Here is a 13,309-nt window from a genome sequence, read left to right as displayed (position 1 = left end):
GGGCTCCCTGCTCGTGGGAAGCGTGCTTCCCCCTCTCCCACTCCCCCTGCTTGTGTTCCCTCCCTCGCTGTGTCTCTCTCTGTCAAATAAATAAATAAAATCTTAAAATAAAATAAAATAAAATAAAATACTGGATTAATAGGATATTTAATTTTCAAATTTTGTATTGATATTTATACTGAATGTATACTTAAGAACATAATCATATCATTTCTTAGAGTAGCCAAACTAGCTTAGGTTATGTTTTTAATGAAGTGCTTGAAATGTCCAAGGGGACGTGTTGCAAGATTTCTTTTCCTTCAGCTCGTGGTTCTCGGTCACACTGCACGAAGAATGAAGAGGTAGACCAGACGAAGAGTGGTGGGCAGCAAAGCAAAGTTTATTGAGCGATAGCACAGAGCTCCTGAAGAGGAAGGGGACCCGAGAGGGTTGCCACTAGAGTTTCTAAGTCTAGGTTTTAGCAGCTTGTTGGCTCTGTTTTAATCTGATTAACCCTCCAGGCGCCTGTCACCAATCTAGTTTTCGTCATCTAACTATCACATGGGAAAGGGTGGAGGGTTCCTTCCAGGGAGGTGTAAAATCCTTTATTTTTATTTTTTTAATTCAATTAATTAATATATAGTATATTATTAATTTCAGAGGTAGAGGTTAAGTGATTCATTAGTCTTATATAACACCCAGTGCTGATTACATCACACGCCTTCCTTAATGCCTGTCACCCAGTTACTCCATCCCCCCAGCCCCCTCCCCTCCAGGAACCCTCAGTTTTTTCCTATGATTAAGAGTCTCTTATGGTTTGTCACCCTCTCTGATTTCGTCTTGTTTTATTTTTTTCCTCTCTTTCCCTATGATCCTCTGTTTTGTTTCTTAAATTCCACATATGAGTGAGATCATGTGATAATTGTCTTTCTCTGACTGACTTATTTTGCTTAGCATAATACCTTCTAGTTCCATCCACGTCGTTGCAAATGGCAAGATTTCATTTTTTTTTTTTTTGATGACTGAGCAGTATTCCATTGTGTATATATCCACATCTTCTTTACCCATTCAACAGTCAATGGACATCTGGGCTCATCTTACAGTTTGTCTATTGTGGACATTGCTGCTATAAACATTGGGGTGCACATGCCCCTTCAGATCACTACATTTGTATCTTTGGGGTAAATACCCAGTAGTGCAATTGCTGGATCATAAGGTAGCTCTATTTTCAACTTTTTGAGGAACCTCCATACTGTTTTCCAGAGTGGCTGCACCAGCTTGCATTCCCACCAACAGGGTAGGAGGGTTCCCCTTTCTGGGCATCCTCACCAACATCTGTCGTTTCTGACTTGTTCATTTTAGCCATTCTGACAGGTGTGAGGTGGTATTTCATCGTGGTTTTGATTTGTATTTCCTTGATGCCCAGTGATGTTAGGCATTTTTCATGTGTCCGTTGGCCATTGAATTATTTGTTCTTTGGGTGTTGAGTTTGATAAGTTCTTTATGGATTTTGGATACTAGCCCTTTATCTGATATGTCATTTGCAAATATCATCTCCCATTCTGTCGGTTGTCTTTTGGTTTTGTTGACTGTTTCCTTTGCTGTGCGAAAGCTATTTATCTTAATGAAGTCCCAATAGTTCATATTTGCCCTTGTTTCCCTTGCCTTTGGAGACGTGTCTAGCAAGAAGTTGCTGCGACCGAGGTCACAGAGGTTGCTGCCTGTGTTCTCCTCTAGGATTTTAATGAATTCCTGTCTCACATTTAAGTCTTTCATCTATTTTGAGTCTATTTTTATGTATGGTGTAAGGAAATGGTCCAGTTTGATTCTTCTGCATGTAGCTGTCCAATTTTCCCAACACCATTTGTTGAAGAGACTGTCTTTTTTCCATTGAATACTCTTTCCTGTTTTGTCAAAGATTAGTTGACCATAGAGTTGAGGGTCCATTTCTGGGTTCTCTATTCTTTTTTTTTTTTTTAAGATTTTACTTATTTATTTGATGGAGACAGAGAGAGAGGGAACATAAGCAGGGGGAGTGGGAGAGGGAGAAGCAGGCTTCCCGCCAAGCAGGGAGCCCAATGTGGGGCTCGATCCCAGAACCCTGGGACCATGACCTGAGCTGAAGACAGACACTTAACGACTGAGCCACCCAGGCACCCCTGGGTTCTCTATTCTGTTTCTTTGATCTATGTGTCTGTTTTGTGCCAGTACCATACTGTCTTGATGATCATAGCTTTTAATAGAAGTTGAAGTCCAGAATTGTGATGCCACCAGCTTTGCTTTGCTTTTTCAACATTCCTCTAGCTATTTGGGGTCTTTTCTGGTTCCATACAAATTTTAGAATTATTTTTCTAGCTCTGTGAAAAAAGTTGATGGTATTTTGATAGGGATTGCATTGAATGTGTAGATTGCTCTAGGTAGCATAGACATTTTAACAGTATTTGTTCTTCCAATCCATGAGCATGGAATGTTTTTCCATTTCTTTGTGTCTTCCTTAATTTCTTTCATGAGTTCTATAGTTTTCTGAGGACATATCCTTTGCCTCTTTGGTTAGGTTTATTCCTAGGTATCTTATGGGTTTTGGTGCAATTGTAAATGGGATCGACTCCTTAATTTCTCTTTCTCATGGGGCGCCTGGGTGGCTCAGTTGGTTAAGCATCTGCCTTCAGCTCAGGTCATTATCCCAGGGTCCTGGGATCGAGACCCGCATCAGGCTCCCTGCTCCGTGGGAAGCCTGCTTCTCCCTCTCACACTCCCCCTGCTTGTGTTCCCTCTCTTGCTGTGTCTCTCTCTATCAAATAAATAAATAAAATCTTAAAAAAAAAAGAAAATTCCTAGAAGCAGAAATGTTTGACTTTAAAAAAAATTTCTCTTTCTTCTGTCTCGTTATTAGTGTATAGAAATGCAACTGATTTCTGTGTGTTGATTTTATATCCTGCCACATTCCTGAAGTTCCTATATGAGTTCTAGCAATTTGGGGGTGGAGTGTTTTGGGTTTTCCAAATAGAGTATCATGTCATATGCGAAGAATGAGAGTTTCACTTCTTTGCTGATTCGGATACCTTTCATTTCTTTTTGTTGTCTGATTGCTGAGGCTTATAAGACTTCTAGTACTATGTTGAACAACAGTGGTGATAGTGGACATCCCTGCTGCATTCCTGACCTTAGGGGAAAAACTGAGACTAATATTCGCTGTGGGCTTTTCATATGTGGCTTTTATGATATTGAGGTATGTACCCTCTATCCCTACACTGTGAAGAGTTTTCATCAAGAAAAGAGGCTGTACTTTGTCAAATGCTTTTTCTACATCTATTGAGAGGATCATATGGTTCTTGTCCTTTCTTTCATTGATGTATTATATCACATTGATTGATTTGTGGATGTTGAACCAAACTAGCAGCCCAGGAATAAATCCCACTTGGTCATGGTGAATGATCCTTTTAATGTACTGTTGAATCCTATTGGCTAGTATCTTGGTGAGAATTTTTGCATCCATGTTCATCAGGGATATTGGTCTGTAATTCTCCTTTTTGGTGGGGTCTTTGTCTGGTATTGGGATCAAGGTAATGCTGGCCTCATAGAAAGAGTTTAGAAGCCTTCCTTCCATTTCTATTTTTTTAAACACTTCAGAAGAATAGGTATTAATTCTTCTTTAAATGTTTGGTAGAATTCCCCTGGGAAGCCATCTGGCCCTGGACTCTTGTTTGTTGGGAGATTTTTGATTACTACTTCAATTTCCTTGCTGGTTATGGGTTCAGGTTTTCTATTTCTTCCTATTTCATTTATGGTAGTTTATATGTCCCTAAGGATGCATCCATTGCTTCCAGATTGCCTAATTTGTTAGCATATAGTTGCTCATAATATGTTCTTATAATTGTTTGTATTTTTTTGATGTTAGTTGTGATCTCTCCTCTTCCATTCATGATTTTATTTATTATTTACTTATTTGGGTTCTTTCTGTTTTCTTTTTGATAAGTCTGGCCAGGGGGTTATCAATCTTATTAATTCTTTCATAAAACTAGCTCCTAGTTTTGTTTATCTGTTCTACAGTTCTTTTGGTTTCTATTTCATTGATTTCTGCTCTAATCTTTATTACTTCTCTTCTCCTGCTGGGTTTAGGCTTTATTTGCCATTCTTTCTCCAGCTCCTTTAGGTGTAAGGTTAGGTTGTGTATTTGAGACCTTTCTTGTTTCTTGAGAAAGGCTTGTATTGTACTTCTCTCTTAGGACCCCCTTTGCTGCATCCCAAAGGTTTTGAACAGTTGTGTTTTCATTTTCATTTGTTTCCATGAATTTTTTTAAAGATTTTATTTATTTATTTGCCAGAGAGAGAGAGGGAACACAAACAGGGGGAGTGTGAGAGGGAGAAGCAGGCCTCCCGCCAAGCAGGGAGCCCAATGCAGGGCTCAATCTCAGGACCCCGGGATCATGACCTGAGCCTAAGGCAGACACCTAACAACTGAGCCACCCAGGCAGCCCACGTTTCCATGAATTTTTTTAATTCTCCTTTAATTTCCTGGTTGACCCATTCATTCTTCAGTAGGATGCTCTTTAGCCTCCATGTATTTGAGTTCTTTCCAAATTTCTTGTGATTGAGTTCAAGTTTCAAAGCACTGTGATCTGAAAATATGCAAGGAATGATCCCAATCTTTTGGTACTGGTTGAGACCTGATTTGTGACCAGTATGTGATCTATTCTGGAGAAGGTTCCATATGCACTTGGAAGAATGTGTATTGTATTCTGTTGCTTTAGGGTGGAATGTTCTCAATAGGTCTGTGAAGTCCATCTGGTCCAGTGTGTCATTCAAAGCCCTAGTTTCCTTGTTGATCCTCTGCTTAGATGATCTGACCATTTCAGTGAGTGGGGCGGCAAAGTCCCCTGCTATTATTGTATTATTATCAATGTGTTACATCTTTAATTTTGTTATTAATTGGTTTATATAATTGGCTGCTCCCATGTTAGTGGCATAAATATTTATAATTGTTAGATCTTTTTGCTGGATAGACCCTTTAATTATTATATAGTATCCTTCCTTATCTCTTATTACAGTTTTTGGTTTAAAATCTAATTTGTCTGAGGGCACCTGGGTGGGCTGAGTTGGTTAAGTGGCTGCCTTCGGCTCAGGTAATGATCTCAGGGTCCTGGGATCAAGCACCACATCGGGCTCCCTACTCAGCGGGGAACCTGCTTCTCCCTCTGCCTGCCACTCTCCTTGCTTGTACTCTCTCTCTCTGTGTCAAATAAATAAATAAAGTATTTTAAAAAATTTTTAATCAAATTTGTCTGATATAAGGATTGCCACCCCAACTTTCTTTTGATGTCCATTAGCATGATAAATGGTTTTCCACCCCTCACTTTCAATCTGGAGTTGTCTTTGGGTCTAAAATGAGTCTCTTGCAGACAGCATATTGATGAGTCTTGCTTTTTTTTAAATATTTTATTTATTTATTTGACACAGAGAGAGAGAGATAGAGAGGGAACACAGCAGGGGGAGTGTGAGAGGGAGAAGCAGGCTTCCCACGGAGCAGGGAGCCCAATGCCGGGCTCAATCCCAGGACCCTGGGATCATGACCTGAGCCAAAGGCAGACACTTAACATCTGAGCCACCCAGGCACCCCAGGTCTTGCTTTTTTTTTTTTTTAAGATTTTATTTATTTATTCATGAGAGACAGAGAGAGAGAGAGAAGCAGAGGGAGAAGCAGGCTCCCAAGGAGCTGGGAGCCCGATGCGGGACTTGATTCCAGGACCCTGGGATCATGACCTGAGCCGAAGGCAGACGCTTAACCATCTGAGCCACCTAGGCGCCCAGGTCTTGCTTTTTTTATCCAATCTGATACCCTGTATTTTTTGATTGGGACATTTAGCCCATTATATTCAGAGTAACTATTGAAAGATATAAATTTAGTGCCATTGTATTACTCGTAAAGCCACTGTTTCTGTATATTGTCTCTGTTCCTTTCTGGCCTATCCAGTAACATACTTTTGGGCTCTCTCTTCACTTAAAGGATCCCTTTTAATATTTCTTGCAGGACTGGTTTAGTGATCACAAATTCTTTTAGTTTCTGTTTGTCATGGAAGATTTTGCAGGTGTTCAGAATAATTTGATAGCTATCTAGCTGAATTCCTGGGACCAGAGAAACTAAGATCTCCTATTCTTCCACTATCTTGGACTATCTCCCCTATAAAATCCTTTTAAGGGTGGTTTCCTCTTAGGGCGGGGGCCCCTGTCCTTGCCTGCCTTTCTTCCAACTATCCTTCATTAGACATATATGTTGCTAACATATCTTGAGTTTTTATTTGTGTTTCTTGGATTATCCTAACCAGACTGTATAGAGCAGAAAATTGGAACCTCTTCTTGTTTTTCCTCACTGCGATGATCTTGGTTCATAGAACAGTGCCTGGCACGCAATAAATATTTATTCAAGTAATTAAGTAAGTAAATAATACACTGAGCATACACCAAAACTGGATTTTGATACATTGCTGACAAATACTTAGGGGTTCTCAACACAGAATCATCTGCCAACCAACGTTTCTGTTTCAGGAGTATCACTGTTATTGTCAGTACATTGCAGTTCATTTATGCAATTACATGGAAATTTTATCATAGATTGCCTTTATTATTTTAGAAAACTTAGAGAACAAATTAAAGTTCTGATAATGAAGCATAGTTTTCATCAATTTAATAGAATTAATACTATTTTGGAAGTCAGAGGTGTGGCAAAAGGAGCATATTTTTAACCTCATTGAACTTCAGCCTCATTGGTCCTAGCTGTCAGCTACATATGCAGTTGGATAAGAAAATGTATATTGAAAAGATTGTCTAATTTTTCCATAGTGATCATGAATTACATGTGCAAGTTTTTAAAATACAGTGTTTGTTTAAATACTCTTCTGAAGTTTTTTAAACTAGTTTAGAAGAATATATTTTGTAGCTAAGTACTTTATGAGGCTTCTAGATTGCATTGGTTCTCAAATGGCAACCATTTCTTTAAAGGGAAAACATTTTTCTTTAAAGGGAAAGGATTCTCAAATGCTAACAGCCAATATCATTTGCCTATTTAACAGCCATTCCCTCAGCCCCACCCCAACCCTTACCCACAACACACTTGCACTTCATTTTTCCTAAAAGAACTCTGATTTTGTTTGGGGAGGCAATGTGCCCAGCCCCATCAATGAATCATAAATGGCCTAAGCCAATCAGGACAACTTCATTCTCCTTTGCCAGATGCTCATTCTTCCAGATTCTCTTGCAGCTAGAGATGGCCATATGATCTCATTAGGGCAAGATTGCTGGAGGGAGTCTGGGAAAAATCATTTGCTTTCTGATAAAAGGGGTAGACCTGAGAGAGGAGAATGGACTGTCACTCCCCCTACTCCTTTTCCCACCTTGAACATGCTTCTGATGCCTGGATATGCAGCAATCATCTTTTGACCATGAGGTGACAAATATGAGGATGAGAAGCTAACAAACTAGGTGAGAAAGAAAGAGAGCAGGCATTCTGAATAATATAGTTAAGCTGCTAAAGAAATGTTAGAAGCTCCTACTTCCAAACGTCTTAAGTAAACAACAGATGTTTTTAAGGTTCAAACCATTATTAGTCCACATGGTAGCTAAAATAATGGCTCCCCAAATATGTCCACATCCTGGTTCCAAGAACCTGTGAATATGTTATGTTACACGGCAGTGGGACATTAAGGTTGCTGGTAAGATTAAGGTTGCTAATCAATTGACCTTAAAATAAGATTCTTCTGGATTATCCAGGTGGACCCAATGTTCCAGGGGTCTTTAAAAGTGGAAGAGAGAGGCAGAAAAGTTCAAGTGAGAGAGACTGGAACATGTGGGGCTGCTGGCCTGAAAAAAAGAGGGAGGAGCCACAAACAAAGGAATGTAGGTGGCCTTTAGAAATTGGAAAAAAGCAAGAAAACAAATTATCCCCTAGAGCCACTAGAAGGTTAGATAAGTCAGTTCAGGATGCCATAATAAAATACCATAGATTGAGTGGCTTAAACAACAGAAATTTATTTTCTTACAATTTGGAGACTGGGGTATCTAAGATCAAGATGCCAACAGATTTGGTTCCTGGTGAGGACTCTTTTTCTGGCTTATAGACAGCCACCTTCTTGCTGTGTCCTCACATGACAGAAAGAGAAGGAGAGAAGGCCTTTTCTTATAGGAGCATTAATCCCATCATGAGGGCCCCATCCTCATAACCTCACCTAAACCTAATTACTTCCCAAAGGCCTTCATATCCAAATACCATCACATTGGAGGTTACAGCTCTAACATATGAATTTGGGGGGTGGGGGTAGGGGACACAATTCGGTCATAGCACCACTCCTGCCAACACCTTGATTTTAGGCCAGTGAGATCCATTTTGGACTTCTGACCTCCAGAACTATAAAATAAAAAATTTGTGTTGTTGTTAGCCACTAAGTTTGTGGTAATTTGTTATAGCAGCAAGTGATGCTGATGCTCTCCTTGGAGAATCACTACAGAAAGTACATGAAGTTTCTAACACCTTAAATGCATAAAAAAATTTCTAAAATGTATTATATAATTTGATTTTAATTTTTATTCTTGGTCAAAAAGTAGAGAAAGGAGGGGTTTTTTATTTGTTCAATTTAATCCAGTGATATCCCTATTTGTACCCTATGGTGACAGATTATGCTTAAGGTAGAGCTCACATTAACATTTTATTTTTCAAAAATTACTTTGTATTTCCATGGGGCACCTGGGTGGCTCAGTTAGCTAAGCGTCTGCCTTCGGCTCAGATCATGATCCCAGGGTCCTGGGATCAAGTCCCACATCAGGCTCCCTGCTCAACAGGGAGCCTGCTTCTCCCTCTCCCTCCTCCCCTCCCCTCGCTTATGCTCTCTCTCTCTCTCATTTCTGCTCTCTCTCAAATAAATAAAATCTTTTAAAAATTACTTTGTATTTCTTAAATGCCAGGCACACGCTAGACTTTGGGGATAAAATGATAAATAAGTCACTAACTCTCTTTCAAAGAATTCTCAACTGAGAATCTCTCCAAGTGGGGAGACCGACATAAAAATTATAATATGAAAGTAATATAGATAAAATGCTTAGGAACACAATAAAAGAGCAACAACTCTGCCCAGGAAACAGTGAGAGGGAGCTCCAGAGATGAGGTAACATTTGAGTTAGTCCAAAAACACACAAAAAAAAAGTGTTCCGCAGTTCCAGAAGGTGGGAACAGGCATGTCAGATACAGTGCATGGACTGATGACAGGGCAAACAAACTGGATACAGAAATAGAGAGGGGGAGAGGATGGGAGAGAGTAAAGATGAGGCTTTAAAGATCTCCTGGACCCAATGTGTACAATTTGGTCTTCATCTTTGTAGGTTCAGAAATCCAAAGTTCAGTCCGACACTGACTGTGTGTCAGGCTCCAGTGCTAGGTACCCAGGGAGAGGAGAGAGGCTCTTGAGTGAGCTATACCCCTCTATCCCAAGGTTCCAATCTTTTTTCTGAAGATGTCTCTCTTTTCTCTCCCCGCCCCCCCCCATTAATTTTGACTTCATTTCTCAGGAAATGAAGGAAAAAGCGGCATAACCTCCCACTAAATTACTGAGAGAAAGTGTGAAGCAGGTGAAGTTTAAGCAGCTTGCCTTTATTTCCCCAGTAGAGGACTTGCACAAGTTCTGGCATCCTGGTCAACCTAATGGCTGCTCCTGACATGCAGCTATCAGGCACAGTGTTTTTCAAATGACCAAAATAATTAAAATGTTTCTTCTCTAGTTTTACTCACATTCCACTGGATCCCTAGACTGGCTTTATATGCCCTTCAATAATCCTAAACTGTTACAGGGTTTCTTTTCCTTCGGTGCCCTGGTTCTTGGGCATGTCGCTTGGAAGAATGAAGAGGTAGACCAGACAGAGTGGTAGGCAGCAGAATAAAGTTTACTGAGCCATAGAACAGAGCTCCCGAAGAGGGAGGGGACCCGAGAGGGTTGCCACCAGAATTTCTAAGTCTAGGGATTTTTATGAGTCTGCTGGCGGGCTGTTTTAATCTGATTAACCCTCCAAGAGTCTGTCACCCAATCAGGTTTTTGTCATCTACTTACCACGTGGGAAAGGGTGAAGGGCTCCTTTCAGGGTGGTATCAAATCCTTTTAAGGGTGGTTTCCTTTTAGGGCAGGAGAGCCCCCTTGTCTCTGCCTGCTTTCTTGCAACTATCCTTCATTAAAACAAAGATGCTGTTTAAATAGAAATCAATCACCACCAGAAGGTACCAGTTCATAAATCTAAATTTATATGATTTCTCAACTATCTGTATCTCTTTTTTTTAAGTTAGTTTTTGATCATCAATTTAGTATATGAATATGATCTCCTTATAAAAATAAGTTAGTACAGGGGCGCCTGGGTGGCTCAGTCGTTAAGCGTCTGCCTTCGGCTCAGGTCATGATCCCAGGGTCCTGGGATCGAGCCCCTCATCGTGCTCCCTGCTCAGCAGGAAGCCTGCTTCTCCCTCTTCTACTCCCCCTGCTTGTGTTCCCTCTCTCGCTGTGTATCCCTCTGTCAAATAAATAAATAAATAGATAAATAAAATCTTTAAAAAAATGTTAGTACAGAAAAAACAAAAATCCCATTTGACAAATCCCCGTCCCACTATCTTCCTCAGAGGTCTATCAGGTGTGTTTCTGAGAACACTATGGACACTTCCGTGAATTCTAATCTACCATGTAAATGTAGAGAAATCATAAGCCTCCCTTGTTCAAATAGCTTAGTCATTAAACCTGCCCATGGGTGTGCCTGGGAACACTAATGCTTATTCCTCCCTCTGTAATACTCTTAGCTTGTTTACGGTCTCCTGTGGTTACAGACAACAGAAAGTTGATTCCTGTTATTTCCCTGCTGTTAGCACAAAAGAACCTACTTAGCTTTTGCTTATGACTGTTGCCTCAAAAATAGGCTATTCATTAGTAAATACCAGTTCCGTTTCTTGAAAATGTAAATACTTAAAAGTAGAGTATGGCATTCAATGTGTCGGTGAACACTGTCTACTTTATTAGCTGGTAAAAAGAAAATAACTATAAAAAGGAATTACAATTATAAGTAAAATAAGTTTTACATCAAAATTTGGAAGAAATGTATGTTTAATTTCATCTAGCTATGAAGATTTTTTATATATATATATGGCACTCTATTACTTTGTGTTTATTATTTATATGTGTATATATATACACATATAAATGTATATTTATATATACATATATGTGTGTGTGTGTGTATATATATCTGGCACTCTATTACTTTGTGTTTACTTTTATGCATATCTCCTAGACTTAATGGAGCTCTGGAACACTGCCTTTGTTAAAATATTAGCTTGGTTTTGTTAAAACAATAGCTTGGTTTTGAATTCCTCAACTATTTTTATGTTCAAACACCCACTGTTTTGGAATTTTTCACTTTTCTGTTGGTTTATGGTCTCATCATGACTTACTATTTATCAACCAAATTTTTATTTATTTATTTATTTTTAGATTTATTTATTTTAGAGAGACAGAGTGTGTGAGGAGGGGAAGGGGCAGAGGAAGAGGGAGAGAAAGAATCTCAAGCAGACTCCCTGCTGAGCGGGAAGCTCTGACACAGTGCTCAATCTCAGGACCCTGAGATCATGAGACCCTGAGATCATGACCTGAACTGAAACCAAGAGTCCGATGTTTAACTGACTGAGCCACACAGGCACCTTATCAACCAAATTAAAAAAAAAAAAACTTTGACTATTTGGAGCGTCTGTATGGCTCAGTTGGTTAAGTTGTCTGCCTTTGGCTCAGGTCATGATCCCAGCATCCTGGGATTGAGTCCCACGTCAGGCTCCCTGCTCAACATGGAGTCTGCTTCTCCCTCTGCCTGCCACTTCCCCTGCTTGTGCTCTCCCTCTCTCTCTGTCAAAAAAAAAAAAAAAAAATCTTAAAAAAAATACTTTGACTACTTGAAAATAAGACCCACATTCTTGCCCCCTAAGAAGTTCAAGGAGTTAGAATGGACTGCAGAAAACAGATTATGACCTGATGTTATGATTCTAAGTAATAAAAACATGATTCAGTACTTTGTTTGCAGTAATAAAACTCTCAACATATTCCAAAAATTGTTTAGGCTCTTTTGCTCTACAAAGAAGCTATATTTGACTACCCAACTATACTGCATATTTATATTTTGAATTGTGAATTTTTGGGTAGTCTCATAAAGACTCATCAATCTTTTTGTAAAGCACAGATGAAGTTTCGCTCTATCTTGAAATTAATGGGTAAAAGTGAGTCTACAGAGTCTTTAGAGAAAAATACTATCTATCTCTCTCTTTATATATATACCCTTTGGGTTTAACTTTAGCAATGGTGCAAATAGTGGGTTTTTTAATGTTATGAATCTTTTTACAATCTTATGAATAAGTAAACAAAATAATAACTCTTAAAACCTAGTAGCCTTCTCTATTTATATATATCCTTCTGTTCTTTTTATGTACACTTGCGTGCTTACATTCGATCCCAGGTTTTAGCACCAAATAACAAACAAGTGCATGCTTATAAGAAATATACATATATTCTTTATATATATTCATATATATATCATATATATGCAAATTCATATATAGATATAAAATATGTATGAGGCGCCTGGGAGGCTCGGTCGTTAAGCGTCTGCCTTCGGCTCAGGTCATGATCCCAGGGTCCTGGGATGGAGCCCTACAGCAGGCTCCCTGTTCCACGGGAAGCCTGCTTCTCCCTCTCCCACTCCCCCTGCTTGTGTTCCCTCTCTTACTGTGTCTCCCTCTGTCAAATAAATAAATAAAATCTTAAAAAAAAGATATAAAATATGTAGTTAACACAAAAGAAAGCAGTAATGGAGGAACAGAGGAACAATAAAGACATAAGATATGTAGAAAACAAATAGGAAATGGCAGACTTAAACCCTACCTTATCAGTAACTATATCAAATGTAAATGGAATAAATGCTCTAACCAAAAGGCAGAGATCAGCAGAATTGGGTTTTTTAAAAAATGATCTAACTATGCTTTCTATGAGAGACACACTTTAAATTCATAGACATAAAGAGGTTGAAAGTAAAAGAATGGGAAAAAGATATGCCATATAAACAGTGACCAAAATGGAGCTGAAGTGACTATACTAATATCAGACAAAATAGACTTTAAAGACAAAAGTTGTTGCTAGAGACAAAGAAAGACATTTTATAATGATAAAAGGATCAATTCATTAGGACTATATAATAATTATAAACATATAAGCACCTAACAATGGAACCCCAAAACATCTGAAGCAAAAGCTTGCAGAATCGGAGAAATAGA

The sequence above is a fragment of the Eumetopias jubatus genome, unplaced genomic scaffold (genome assembly GCF_037043125.1).
Source record: "Eumetopias jubatus isolate StellerSeaLion01/CBP00866 unplaced genomic scaffold, mEumJub1_p1.0 scaffold_17, whole genome shotgun sequence".
NCBI lineage: Eukaryota > Metazoa > Chordata > Mammalia > Carnivora > Otariidae > Eumetopias > Eumetopias jubatus.
Note: the sequence above shows the minus strand (reverse complement) of the source record.